The sequence below is a fragment of the Rhipicephalus microplus genome, unplaced genomic scaffold, assembly GCF_043290135.1.
Source record: "Rhipicephalus microplus isolate Deutch F79 unplaced genomic scaffold, USDA_Rmic scaffold_13, whole genome shotgun sequence".
Classification (NCBI taxonomy): Eukaryota; Metazoa; Arthropoda; class Arachnida; order Ixodida; family Ixodidae; genus Rhipicephalus; species Rhipicephalus microplus.
Genome location: NW_027464586.1, coordinates 5,599,493 through 5,613,261, shown reverse-complemented (window position 1 = coordinate 5,613,261; position 13,769 = coordinate 5,599,493). Strand labels below are relative to the sequence as shown.

At 52.5% G+C, this 13,769-nt stretch overlaps 5 non-coding genes across 5 annotated transcripts; all 5 read right to left on the bottom strand.

Moving 5' to 3' along the window:
* Window positions 1-3,733: 3,733 nt before the first annotated feature.
* On the bottom strand, window positions 3,734-3,810 carry TRNAN-GUU (transfer RNA asparagine (anticodon GUU)). The gene has a single exon. It is a non-coding gene; the product is annotated as a tRNA-Asn (tRNA).
* Window positions 3,811-6,380: 2,570 nt separating this feature from the next.
* TRNAN-GUU (transfer RNA asparagine (anticodon GUU)) lies at window positions 6,381-6,457 on the bottom strand. Its single transcript has one exon. It is a non-coding gene; the product is annotated as a tRNA-Asn (tRNA).
* A 658-nt stretch (window positions 6,458-7,115) lies between these two features.
* TRNAN-GUU (transfer RNA asparagine (anticodon GUU)) lies at window positions 7,116-7,192 on the bottom strand. The gene has a single exon. It is a non-coding gene; the product is annotated as a tRNA-Asn (tRNA).
* A 2,569-nt stretch (window positions 7,193-9,761) lies between these two features.
* TRNAN-GUU (transfer RNA asparagine (anticodon GUU)) lies at window positions 9,762-9,838 on the bottom strand. The gene has a single exon. It is a non-coding gene; the product is annotated as a tRNA-Asn (tRNA).
* A 3,738-nt stretch (window positions 9,839-13,576) lies between these two features.
* On the bottom strand, window positions 13,577-13,658 carry TRNAN-GUU (transfer RNA asparagine (anticodon GUU)). The gene has a single exon. It is a non-coding gene; the product is annotated as a tRNA-Asn (tRNA).
* Between the last annotated feature and the right edge of the window lie 111 nt (window positions 13,659-13,769).

Below are 13,769 nucleotides of genomic sequence, written 5' to 3'. Positions count from 1 at the left end.
TCACCACCAAGAAAACATATCTTCAAAGCTATCAGCCCAAAGAAAAAAAAGCAACACACCACTCCCGGGAGGGCTCGAACCTCCAACCTTCCTGTTAACAGCCTTTCGCATAGCCAATTGCGCCACGGAGACAGTCGTGCTCCACTCTCACCACCGTCAGAACATTTCTTCAGAGCTATCAGCCCAAAGAAAAAAAAGTGCCGCACCACCACCATGTGGGCTCGTACCTCCAACATTTCGGTTAACAGCCGATCGCGATAGCAAATTGCGCCACGGAGACAGTCGTGCTCCACTCTCACCACCATCAGAACATATCTTCTAAGCTATCAGCCCAAAAAAAGCAACACAGCACTCCCGGGAGGGCTGGAACCTCAGACCTCTCAGTTAACAGCCGATCGCGCTAGCCAATTGCGCCACGGAGACAATCGTGCTCCACTCTCACCACCATCAGGACATATCTTCAAAGCTATCAGGCCAAAGAAAAAAAAGCGCCCCACCTCCACCGGGTGGGCTCGTACCTCCAACCTTTCAGTTAACAGCCGATCGCGCTAGCCAATTGCGTCACGGAGACAGTCCTGCTTCACACTCACCACCATCAAAACATATTTTCAAAGCTATCAGCCCAAAATAAAAAAAGCAACACACCACTCCCGGGAGGGCTCGAACCTCCAACCTGTCGCTTAACAGCCGACCGCGCTAGCCAATTGCGCCACGGAGACAGTCGTGCTCCACTCTCACCACCATCTGAACATTTCTTCAAAGCTATCAGCCCAAAGAAAAAAAAGCGCCGCACCACCACCGGGTGGGCTCGTACCTCCAACCTCTCGGTTAACACCAATCGCGCTAGCCAATTGCGCCACGGAGACAGTCCTTCTCCACTCTCACCACCATGAGAACATATCTTCAAAGCTATCAGCCCAAATAAAAAAAAGCAACACACCACTCCCGGGACGGCTCCAACCTGCAGCCTTTCAGTTAACAGCCGATCGCATAGCCAATTGCGCCACGAAGACAGTCGTGCTCCACTCTCACCACCGTCAGAACATTTCTTCAGAGCTATCAGCCCAAAGAAAAAAAAGCGCCACACCACCACCGGGTGGGCTCGTACCTCCAAACTTTCGGTTAACAGCCGATCGCGCTAGCCAATTGCGCCACGGAGACAGTCGTGCTCCACTCTCACCACCATCAGAACATATTTTCAAAGCTATCAGCCCAAAGAAAAAAAAGCAATACACCACTCCCGGGAGGACTCGAACCTCCAACCTTTCAGTTAACAGCCGATCGCATAGCCAATTGCGCCATGGAGACAATCGTGCTCCACTCTCACCACCGTCAGAACATTTCTTCAGAGCTATCAGCCAAAAGGAAAAAAATCGCCGCACCACCACCGGGTGGGCTCCAACCTCCAACCTCTCGGTTAACAGCCGATCGCGCTAGCCAATTGCGCAAGGAGACAGTCGTGCTCCACTCTCACCACCATCAGAACATATCTTCAAAGCTATCAGCCCAAAGAAAAAAAAGCGCCGCACCTCCACCGGGTAGGCTCGTACCTCCAACCTTTCGGTTAACAGCCGATCGCGCTAGCCAATTGCGCCACGGAGACAGTCCTGCTCCACACTCACCACCATCAGAACATATTTTCAAAGCTATCAGCCCAAAATAAAAAAAGCAACACACCACTCCCGGGAGGACAGGAACCTCCAACCTTTCAGTTAACAGCCGATCGCATAGCCAAATGCGCCATGGAGACAATCGTGCTCCACTCTCACCACCGTCAGAACATTTCTTCAGAGCTATCAGCCAAAAGGAAAAAAATCGCCGCACCACCACCGGGTGGGCTCCAACCTCCAACCTCTCGCTTAACAGCCGATCGCGCTAGCCAATTGCGCCAAGGAGACAGTCGTGCTCCACTCTCTCCACCATCAGAACATATCTTCAAAGCTATCAGCCCAAAGAAAAAAAAGCGCCGCACCTCCACCGGGTAGGCTCGTACCTCCAACCTTTCGGTTAACAGCCCATCGCGCTAGCCAATTGCGCCACGGAGACAGTCCTGCTCCACACTCACCACCATCAAAACATATTTTCAAAGCTATCAGCCCAAAATAAAAAAAGCAACACACCACTCCCGGGAGGGCTCGAACCTCCAACCTTTCGGTTAACAGCCGATCGCGCTAGCCAATTGCGCCACGGAGACAGTCGTGCTCCACTCACACCTTTGTCAGAACATTTCTTCAGAGCTATCAGCCCAAAAAAAGCGCCGCACCACCACCGGGTGGGCTCGTACCTCTAACCTTTCAGTTAACAGCCGATCGCGCTAGCCGATTGCGCCACGGAGACAGTCATGCTCCACTCTCACCACCATCAGAACATATCTTCAAAGCTATCAGCCCAAAGAATAAAAAGCAACACACCACTCCTTGGAGGGCTCGTACCTCCAACCTTTCGGTTAAGAGCCGATCGCGCTAGCCTATTGCGCCACGGAGACAGTCGTGCTCCACTCTCACCACCATCAGAACATATCTTCAAAGCGATCAGCCCAAAGAAAAAAAAGCGCCGCACCACCACCGGGTGGACTCGTACCTCCAACCTTTCGGTTAACAGCCAATCGCGCTAGCCAATTGCGTCACGGAGACAGTCCTGCTCCACTCTCACCACCATCAGAACATATCTTCAAAGCTATCAGCCCAAAGAAAAAAAGCAACACACCACTCCCGGGAGGGCTCGAACCTCCAACCTTCCGGTTAACAGCCTTTCGCATAGCCAATTGCGCCACGGAGACAGTCGTGCTCCACTCTCACCACCATGAGAACATTTCTTCAAAGCTATCAGCCCAAAGAAAAAAAAGCGCCGCACCACCAACGGGTGGGCTCGTACCTCCAACCTCTCGGTTAACAGCCGATCGCGCTAGCCAATTGCGCCACGGAGACAGTCGTTCTCCACTCTCACCACCATCAGGACATATCTTCAAAGCTATCAGCCCAAAGAAAAAAAGCGCCGCACCTCCACTGGGTGGGCTCGTACCTCCAACCTTTCGGTTAACAGCCGATCGCGCTAGCCAATTGCGTCACGGAGACAGTCCTGCTCCACTCTCACCACCATCAGAACATATCTTCAAAGCTATCAGCCCAAAGAAAAAAAGCAACACACCACTCCCGGGAGGGCTCGAACCTCCAACCTTCCGGTTAACAGCCTTTCGCATAGCCAATTGCGCCACGGAGACAGTCGTGCTCCACTCTCACCACCGTCAGAACATTTCTTCAGAGCTATCAGCCCAAAGAAAAAAAAAGTGCCGCATCACCACCGTGTGGGCTCGTACCTCCAACCTTTCGGTTAACAGCCGATCGCGATAGCAAATTGCGCCACGGAGACAGTCGTGCTCCACTCTCACCACCATCAGAACATATCTTCTAAGCTATCAGCCCAAAAAAAAGCAACACACCACTCCCGGGAGGGCTGGAACCTCCAACCTTTCAGTTAACAGCCGATCGCATAGCCAATTGCGCCATGGAGACAATCGTGCTCCACTCTCACCACCGTCAGAACATTTCTTCAGAGCTATCAGCCAAAAGGAAAAAAATCGCCGCACCACCACCGGGTGGGCTCCAACCTCCAACCTCTCGCTTAACAGCCGATCGCGCTAGCCAATTGCGTCACGGAGACAGTCCTGCTTCACACTCACCACCATCAAAACATATTTTCAAAGCTATCAGCCCAAAATAAAAAAGCAACACACCACTCCCGGGAGGGCTCGAACCTCCAACCTGTCGGTTAACAGCCGACCGCGCTAGCCAATTGCGCCACGGAGACAGTCGTGCTCCACTCTCACCACCATCAGAACATTTCTTCAAAGCTATCAGCCCAAAGAAAAAAAAGCGCCACACCACCACCGGGTGGGCTCGTACCTCCAACCTCTCGGTAACAGCCAATCGCGCTAGCCAATTGCGCCACGGAGACAGTCCTGCTCCACTCTCACCACCATGAAAACATATCTTCAAAGCTATCAGCCCAAAGAAAAAAAGCAACACACCACTCCCGGGAGGGCTCGAACCTCCAACCTTCCTGTTAACAGCCTTTCGCATAGCCAATTGCGCCACGGCGACAGTCGTGCTCCACTCTCACCACCGTCAGAACATTTCTTCAGAGCTATCAGCCCAAAGAAAAAAAAGTGCCGCACCACCACCATGTGGGCTCGTACCTCCAACCTTTCGGTTAACAGCCGATCGCGATAGCAAATTGCGCCACGGAGACAGTCGTGCTCCCCTCTCACCACCATCAGAACATATCTTCTAAGCTATCAGCCCAAAAAAAAGCAACACACCACTCCCGGGAGGGCTCGTACCTCCAACCTTTCGGTTAACAGCCGATCGCGCTAGCCAAATGCGTCACGGAGACAGTCCTGCTCCACACTCACCACCATCAAAACATATTTTCAAAGCTATCAGCCCAAAATAAGAAAAAAGCTACACACCACTCCCGGGAGGGCTCGAACCTCCAACCTTTTGGTTAACAGCCGACCGCGCTAGCCAATTGCGCCACGGAGACAGTGGTGCTCCACTCTCACCACCATCAGAACATTTCTTTAAAGCTATCAGCCAAAAGAAAAAAAAGCGCCGCACCACCAACGGGTGGGCTCGTACCTCCAACCTCTCGGTTAACAGCCGATCGCGCTAGCCAATTGCGCCACGGAGACAGTCGTGCTCCGCTCTCACCACCATCAGAACATTTCTTCAAAGCTATCAGCCCAAAGAAAAAAAAGCGCTGCACCACCACCGGGTGGGCTCGTACCTCCAAACTTTCGGTTAACAGCCGATCGCGCTAGCCAATTGCGCCACGGAGACAGTCGTGCTCCGTTCTCACCACCATCAGAACATATCTTCAAAGCTATCAGCCCAAAGAAAAAAAAGCAATACACCACTCCCGGGAGGACTGGAACCTCCAACCTTTCAGTTAACAGCCGATCGCATAGCCAATTGCGCCATGGAGACAATCGTGCTCCACTCTCACCACCGTCAGAACATTTCTCAGAGCTATCAGCCAAAAGGAAAAAAATCGCCGCACCACCACCGGGTGGGCTCCAACCTCCAACCTCTCGCTTAACAGCCGATCGCGCTAGCCAATTGCGCCAAGGAGACAGTCGTGCTCCACTCTCTCCACCATCAGAACATATCTTCAAAGCTATCAGCCCAAAGAAAAAAAAGCGCCGCACCTCCACCGGGTAGGCTCGTACCTCCAACCTTTTGGTTAACAGCCCATCGCGCTAGCCAATTGCGCCACGGAGACAGTCCTGCTCCACACTCACCACCATCAAAACATATTTTCAAAGCTATCAGCCCAAAATAAAAAAAGCAACACACAACTCCCCGGAGGGCTCGAACCTCCAACCTTTCGGTTAACAGCCGATCGCGCTAGCCAATTGCGCCACGGAGACAGTCGTGCTCCACTCACACCTTTGTCAGAACATTTCTTCAGAGCTATCAGCCCAAAAAAAAGCGCCGCACCACCACCGGGTGGGCTCGTACCTCTAACCTTTCAGTTAACAGCCGATCGCGCTAGCCGATTGCGCCACGGAGACAGTCATGCTCCACTCTCACCACCATCAGAACATATCTTCAAAGCTATCAGCCCAAAGAATAAAAAGCAACACACCACTCCTTGGAGGGCTCGTACCTCCAACCTTTTGGTTAAGAGCCGATCGCGCTAGCCTATTGCGCCACGGAGACAGTCGTGCTCCACTCTCACCACCATCAGAACATATCTTCAAAGCGATCAGCCCAAAGAAAAAAAAGCGCCGCACCACCACCGGGTGGACTCGTACCTCCAACCTTCCGGTTAACAGCCTTTCGCATAGCCAATTGCGCCACGGAGACAGTCGTGCTCCACTCTCACCACCGTCAGAACATTTCTTCAGAGCTATCAGCCCAAAGAAAAAAAAAGTGCCGCACCACCACCGTGTGGGCTCGTACCTCCAACCTTTCGGTTAACAGCCGATCGCGATAGCAAATTGCGCCACGGAGACTGTCGTGCTCCACTCTCACCACCATCAGAACATATCTTCTAAGCTATCAGCCCAAAAAAAGCAACACATCACTCCCGGGAGGGCTGGAACCTCCAACCTTTCAGTTAACAGCCGATCGCATAGCCACTTGCGCCATGGAGACAGTCGTGCTCCACTCTCACCACCGTCAGGACATATCTTCAAAGCTATCAGGCCAAAGAAAAAAAAGCGCCGCACGTCCACCGGGTGGACTCGTACCTCCAACCTTTCGGTTAACAGCCGATCGCGCTAGCCAATTGCGTCACGGAGACAGTCCTGCTTCACACTCACCACCATCAAAACATATTTTCAAAGCTATCAGCCCAAAATAAAAAAAGCAACACATCACTACCGGGAGGACTCGAACCTCCAACCTGTCGGTTAACAGCCGACCGCGCTAGCCAATTGCGCCACGGAGACAGTCGTGCTCCACTCTCACCACCATCAGAACATTTCTTCAAAGCTATCAGCCCAAAGAAAAAAAAGCGCCGCACCACCACCGGGTGGGCTCGTACCTCCAACCTCTCGGTAACAGCCAATCGCGCTAGCCAATTGCGCCACGGAGACAGTCCTGCTCCACTCTCACCACCATGAAAACATATCTTCAAAGCTATCAGCCCAAAGAAAAAAAAGCAACACACCACTCCCGGGAGGGCTCGAACCTCCAACCTTCCTGTTAACAGCCTTTCGCATAGCCAATTGCGCCACGGCGACAGTCGTGCTCCACTCTCACCACCGTCAGAACATTTCTTCAGAGCTATCAGCCCAAAGAAAAAAAAAGTGCCGCACCACCACCATGTGGGCTCGTACCTCCAACCTTTCGGTTAACAGCCGATCGCGATAGCAAATTGCGCCACGGAGACAGTCGTGCTCCCCTCTCACCACCATCAGAACATATCTTCTAAGCTATCAGCCCAAAAAAAAGCAACACACCACTCCCGGGAGGGCTCGAACCTCCAACCTGTCGGTTAACAGCCGACCGCACTAGCCAATTGCGTCACGGAGACAGTCCTGCTTCACACTCACCACCATCAAAACATATTTTCAAAGCTATCAGCGCAAAATAAAAAAAGCAACACACCACTCCCGGGAGGGCTCGAACCTCCAACCTGTCGGTTAACAGCCGACCGCGCTAGCCAATTGCGCCACGGAGACAGTCGTGCTCCACTCTCACCACCATCAGAACATTTCTTCAAAGCTATCAGCCCAAAGAAAAAAAAGCGCCGCACCACCACCGGGTGGGCTCGTACCTCCAACCTTTCGGTTAACAGCCGATCGCGCTAGCAAATTGCGTAACGGAGACAGTCCTGCTTCACACTCACCACCATCAAAACATATTTTCAAAGCTATCAGCCCAAAGAAAAAAAAAGCAACACACCACTCCCGGGAGGGCTCCAACCTCCAGCCTTTCAGTTAACAGCCGATCGCATAGCCAATTGCGCCACGAAGACAGTCGTGCTCCACTCTCACCACCGTCAGAACATTTCTTCAGAGCTATCAGCCCAAAGAAAAAAAAGCGCCACACCACCACCGGGTGGGCTCGTACCTCCAAACTTTCAGTTAACAGCCGATCGCGCTAGCCAATTGCGCCACGGAGACAGTCGTGCTCCACTCTCCCCACCATCAGAACATATTTTCAAAGCTATCAGCCCAAAGAAAAAAAAGCAATACACCACTCCCGGGAGGACTCGAACCTCCAACCTTTCAGTTAACAGCCGATCGCATAGCCAATTGTGCCATGGAGACAATCGTGCTCCACTCTCACCACCGTCAGAACATTTCTTCAGAGCTATCAGCCAAAAGGAAAAAAATCGCCGCACCACCACCGGGTGGGCTCCAACCTCCAACCTCTCGGTTAACAGACGATCGCGCTAGCCAATTGCGCAAGGAGACAGTCGTGCTCCACTCTCACCACCATCAAAACATATTTTCAAAGCTATCAGCCCAAAATAAAAAAGCAACACACCACTCCCGGGAGGGCTCGAACCTCCAACCTTTCGGTTAACAGCCGATCGCGCTAGCCAATTGCGCCACGGAGACAGTCGTGCTCCACTCACACCTTTGTCAGAACATTTCTTCAGAGCTATGAGCCCAAAAAAAAGCGCCGCACCACCACCGGGTGGGCTCGTACCTCTAACCTTTCAGTTAACAGCCGATCGCGCTAGCCGATTGCGCCACGGAGACAGTCATGCTCCACTCTCACCACCATCAGAACATATCTTCAAAGCTATCAGCCCAAAGAATAAAAAGCAACACACCACTCCTTGGAGGGCTCGTACCTCCAACCTGTCGGTTAAGAGCCGATCGCGCTAGCCTATTGCGCCACGAAGACAGTCGTGCTCCACTCTCACCACCATCAGAACATATCTTCAAAGCGATCAGCCCAAAGAAAAAAAAGCGCCGCACCACCACCGGGTGGACTCGTACCTCCAACCTTCCGGTTAACAGCCTTTCGCATAGCCAATTGCGCCACGGAGACAGTCGTGCTCCACTCTCACCACCGTCAGAACATTTTTTCAGAGCTATCAGCCCAAAGGTAAAAAATCGCCGCATCACCACCGGGTGGGCTCGAACCTCCAACCTCTCGGTTAACAGCCGATCTCGCTAGCCAATTACGCCACGAAGACAGTCGTGCTCCACTCTCACCACCATCAGGACATATCTTCAAAGCTATCAGTCCAAAGAAAAAAAAGCGCCGCACCTCCACCGGGTGGGCTCGTACCTCCAACCTTTCGGTTAACAGCCGATCGCGCTAGCCAAATGCGTCACGGAGACAGTCCTGCTCCACACTCACCACCATCAAAACATATTTTCAAAGCTATCAGCCCAAAATAAAAAAAAGCTACACACCACTCCCGGGAAGGCTCGTACCTCCAACCTCTCGGTTAACAGCCGATCGCGCTAGCCAATTGCGCCACGGAGACAGTCGTTCTCCACTCTCACCACCATCAGGACATATCTTCCAAGCTATCAGCCCAAAGAAAAAAAGCGCCGCACCTCCACTGGGTGGGCTCGTACCTCCAACCTTTCGGTTAACAGCCGATCGCGCTAGCCAATTTGTCACGGAGACAGTCCTGCTCCACTCTCACCACCATCAGAACATATCTTCAAAGCTATCAGCCCAAAAAAAAGCAACACACCACTCCCGGGAGGGCTCGAACCTCCAACCTTCCGGTTAACAGCCTTTCGCATAGCCAATTGCGCCACGGAGACAGTCGTGCTCCACTCTCACCACCGTCAGAACATTTCTTCAGAGCTATCAGCCCTAAGAAAAAAAAAGTGCCGCACCACCACCGTGTGGGCTCGTACCTCCAACCTTTCGGTTAACAGCCGATTGCGATAGCGAATTGCGCCACGGAGACAGTCGTGCTCCACTCTCACCACTATCAGAACATATCTTCTAAGCTATCAGCCCAAAAAAAGCAACACACCACTCCCGGGAGGGCTGGAACCTCCAACCTTTCAGTTAACAGCCGATCGCATAGCCACTTGCGCCATGGAGACAGTCGTGCTCCACTCTCACCACCTTCAGGACATATCTTCAAAGCTATCAGGCCAAAGAAAAAAAAGCGCCGCACGTCCACCGGGTGGACTCGTACCTCCAACCTTTCGGTTAACAGCCGATCGCGCTAGCCAATTGCGTCACGGAGACAGTCCTGCTTCACACTCACCACCATCAAAACATATTTTCAAAGCTATCAGCCCAAAATAAAAAAAAGCAACACACCACTCCCGGGAGGGCTCGAACCTCCAACCTGTCGGTTAACAGCCGACCGCGCTAGCCAATTGCGCCACGGAGACAGTCGTGCTCCACTCTCACCACCATCAGAACATTTCTTCAAAGCTATCAGCCCAAAGAAAAAAAAGCGCCGCACCACCACCGGGTGGGCTCGTACCTCCTACCTCTCGGTAACAGCCAATCGCGCTAGCCAATTGCGCCACGGAGACAGTCCTGCTCCACTCTCACCACCATGAAAACATATCTTCAAAGCTATCAGCCCAAAAAAAAAAGCAACACACCACTCCCGGGAGGGCTCGAACCTCCAACCTTCCTGTTAACAGCCTTTCGCATAGCCAATTGCGCCACGGCGACAGTCGTGCTCCACTCTCACCACCGTCAGAACATTTCTTCAGAGCTATCAGCTCAAAGAAAAAAAAAGTGCCGCACCACCACCATGTGGGCTCGTACCTCCAACCTTTCGGTTAACAGCCGATCGCGATAGCAAATTGCGCCACGGAGACAGTCGTGCTCCCCTCTCACCACCATCAGAACATATCTTCTAAGCTATCAGCCCAAAAAAAAGCAACACACCACACCCGGGAGGGCTCGAACCTCCAACCTGTCGGTTAACAGCCGACCGCGCTAGCCAATTGCGCCACGGAGACAGTCGTACTCCACTCTCACCACCATCAGAACATTTCTTCAAAGCTATCAGCCCAAAGAAAAAAAAGCGCCGCACCAACACCGGGTGGGCTCGTACCTCCAACCTCTCGGTAACAGCCAATCGCGCTAGCCAATTGCGCCACGGAGACAGTCCTGCTCCACTCTCACCACCATGAGAACATATCTTCAAATCTATCAGCCCAAAGAAAAAAAAGCAACACACCACTCCCGGGAGGGCTCGAACCTCCAACCTTCCTGTTAACAGCTTTTCGCATAGCCAATTGCGCCACGGAGACAGGCGTGCTCCACTCTCACCACCGTAAGAACATTTCTTCAGAGCTATCAGCCCAAAGAAAAAAAAGTGCCGCACCACCACCATGTGGGCTCGTACCTCCAACATTTCGGTTAACAGCCGATCGCGATAGCAAATTGCGCCACGGAGACAGTCATGCTCCACTCTCACCACCATCAGAACATATCTTCTAAGCTATCAGCCCAAAAAAAGCAACACAGCACTCCCGGGAGGGCTGGAACCTCAGACCTCTCGGTTAACAGCCGATCGCACTAGCCAATTGCGCCACGGAGACAATCGTGCTCCACTCTCACCACCATCAGGACATATTTTCAAAGCTATCAGGCCAAAGAAAAAAAAGCGCCGCACCTCCACCGGGTGGGCTCGTACCTCCAACCTCTCGGTTAACACCAATCGCGCTAGCCAATTGCGCCACGGAGACAGTCCTGCTCCACTCTCACCACCATGAGAACATATCTTCAAAGCTATCAGCCCAAAGAAAAAAAAAGCAACACACCACTCCCGGGAGGGCTCCAACCTCCAGCCTTTCAGTTAACAGCCGATCGCATAGCCAATTGCGCCACGAAGACAGTCGTGCTCCACTCTCACCACCGTCAGAACATTTCTTCAGAGCTATCAGCCCAAAGAAAAAAAAGCGCCACACCACCACCGGGTGGGCTCGTACCTCCAAACTTTCAGTTAACAGCCGATCGCGCTAGCCAATTGCGCCACGGAGACAGTCGTGCTCAACTCTCCCCACCATCAGAACATATTTTCAAAGCTATCAGCCCAAAGAAAAAAAAGCAATACACCACTCCCGGGAGGACTCGAACCTCCAACCTTTCAGTTAACAGCCGATCGCATAGCCAATTGCGCCATGGAGACAATCGTGCTCCACTCTCACCACCGTCAGAACATTTCTTCAGAGCTATCAGCCAAAAGGAAAAAAATCGCCGCACCACCACCAGGTGGGCTCCAACCTCCAACCTCTCGGTTAACAGACGATCGCGCTAGCCAATTGCGCAAGGAGACAGTCGTGCTCCACTCTCACCACCATCAGGATATATCTTCAAAGCTATCAGTCCAAAGAAAAAAAAGCGCCGCACCTCCACCGGGTGGGCTCGTACCTCCAACCTTTCGGTTAACAGCCGATCGCGCTAGCCAAATGCGTCACGGAGACAGTCCTGCTCCACACTCACCACCATCAAAACATATTTTCAAAGCTATCAGCCCAAAATAAAAAAAAGCTACACACCACTCCCGGGAAGGCTCGAACCTCCAACCTTTTGGTTAACAGCCGACCGCGCTAGCCAATTGCACCACGGAGACAGTCGTGCTCCACTCTCACCACCATCAGAACATTTCTTCAAAGCTATCAGCCCAAAGAAAAAAAAGCGCCGCACCACCAACGGGTGGGCTCGTACCTCCAACCTCTCGGTTAACAGCCGATCGCGCTAGCCAATTGCGCCACGGAGACAGTCGTTCTCCACTCTCACCACCATCAGGACATATCTTCCAAGCTATCAGCCCAAAGAAAAAAAGCGCCGCACCTCCACCGGGTGGGCTCGTACCTCCAACCTTTCGGTTAACAGCCGATCGCGCTAGCCAATTTGTCACGGAGACAGTCCTGCTCCACTCTCACCACCATCAGAACATATCTTCAAAGCTATCAGCCCAAAAAAAAGCAACACACCACTCCCGGGAGGGCTCGAACCTCCAACCTTCCGGTTAACAGCCTTTCGCATAGCCAATTGCGCCACGGAGACAGTCGTGCTCCACTCTCACCACCGTCAGAACATTTCTTCAGAGCTATCAGCCCTAAGAAAAAAAAAGTGCCGCACCACCACCGTGTGGGCTCGTACCTCCAACCTTTCGGTTAACAGCCGATCGCGATAGCGAATTGCGCCACGGAGACAGTCGTGCTCCACTCTCACCACTATCAGAACATATCTTCTAAGCTATCAGCCCCAAAAAAGCAACACACCACTCCCGGGAGAGCTGGAACCTCCAACCTTTCAGTTAACAGCCGATCGCATAGCCACTTGCGCCATGGAGACAGTCGTGCTCCACTCTCACCACCTTCAGGACATATCTTCAAAGCTATCAGGCCAAAGAAAAAAAAGCGCCGCACGTCCACCGGGTGGACTCGTACCTCCAACCTTTCGGTTAACAGCCGATCGCGCTAGCCAATTGCGTCACGGAGACAGTCCTGCTTCACACTCACCACCATCAAAACATATTTTCAAAGCTATCAGTCCAAAATAAAAAAAGCAACACACCCCTCCCGGGAGGGCTCGAACCTCCAACCTGTCGGTTAACAGCCGACCGCGCTAGCCAATTGCGCCACGGAGACAGTCGTGCTCCACTCTCACCACCATCAGAACATTTCTTCAAAGCTATCAGCCCAAAGAAAAAAAAGCGCCGCACCACCACCGGGTGGGCTCGTACCTCCTACCTCTCGGTAACAGCCAATCGCGCTAGCCAATTGCGCCACGGAGACAGTCCTGCTCCACTCTCACCACCATGAAAACATATCTTCAAAGCTATCAGCCCAAAGAAAAAAAAGCAACACACCACTCCCGGGAGGGCTCGAACCTCCAACCTTCCTGTTAACAGCCTTTCGCATAGCCAATTGCGCCACGGCGACAGTCGTGCTCCACTCTCACCACCGTCAGAACATTTCTTCAGAGCTATCAGCCCAAAGAAAAAAAAAAGTGCCGCACCACCACCATGTGGGCTCGTACCTCCAACCTTTCGGTTAACAGCCGATCGCGATAGCAAATTGCGCCACGGAGACAGTCGTGCTCCCCTCTCACCACCATCAGAACATATCTTCTAAGCTATCAGCCCAAAAAAAGCAACACACCACACCCGGGAGGGCTCGAACCTCCAACCTGTCGGTTAACAGCCGACCGCGCTAGCCAATTGCGCCACGGAGACAGTCGTGCTCCACTCTCACCACCATCAGAACATTTCTTCAAAGCTATCAGCCCAAAGAAAAAAAAGCGCCGCACCAACACCGGGTGGGCTCGTACCTCCAACCTCTCGGTAACAGCCAA